Below are 1,093 nucleotides of genomic sequence, written 5' to 3' on the forward strand. Positions count from 1 at the left end.
CGGTTTTGACTCCATCCCTCATACCCCACCTCGCCATCGGTTTTGACTCCATCCCTCATACCCCACCTCGCTATCGGTTTTGACTCCATCCCTCATACCCCACCTCGCCATCGGTTTTGACCTCATACCCCACCTCTCCATCGGTTTTGACTCCATCCCTCATACCCCACCTCACCATCGGTTTTGACTCCATCCCTCATACCCCACCTCTCCATCGGTTTTGACTCCATCCCTCATACCCCACCTCGCCATCGGTTTTGACTCCATCCCTCATACCCCACCTCGCCATCGGTTTTGACTCCATCTCTCATACCCCACCTCTCCATCGGTTTTGACTCCATCCCTCATACCCCACCTCTCCATCGGTTTTGACTCCATCCCTCATACCCCACCTCACCATCGGTTTTGACTCCATCCCTCATACCCCACCTCTCCATCGGTTTTGACTCCATCCCTCATACCCCACCTCGCCATCGGTTTTGACTCCATCCCTCATACCCCACCTCACCATCGGTTTTGACTCCATCTCTCATACCCCACCTCGCCATCGGTTTTGACTCCATCCCTCATACCCCACCTCGCCATCGGTTTTGAGCGGGGCATTCAGCGTTCGCCTGCCAGGCTCCAGAAATACAACTCGAGTGCTAACAGCCATGTAAAACGAGCTCACACACACACACACACACACACACACACACACATACACACATCCACGCACGCACAAACACACACGAAAACACACGGACACCAACCTGAGAAGAACAGGAGAAACAGAGAGTGGCCCATCCCTGGAGAATGGAGGGATAACAGTCTGGTGAACACATACCAACAACTAAACTTTAACTTCTACCAGCAGCATGGGTCACATGCTTCAGATTGAATTTAACGTCATGAAATCGACTGACTGAAAAAACATGTCAATAATTATTTTATTTTATTATTTGAGGGAATTTTGACTTTATGGATGGTTTGCACTTCCAGACTTTTCTGTTATTCTACTGCTCAAAAATATATTTACAAGCATTACAACATTTACTAAATATCAATACACCTTTATGTTTAGTAAATAACAATACACATTAATGTTTAGTAA

The sequence above is a fragment of the Salvelinus namaycush genome, chromosome 12, assembly GCF_016432855.1.
Source record: "Salvelinus namaycush isolate Seneca chromosome 12, SaNama_1.0, whole genome shotgun sequence".
NCBI classification, from domain to species: Eukaryota; Metazoa; Chordata; class Actinopteri; order Salmoniformes; family Salmonidae; genus Salvelinus; species Salvelinus namaycush.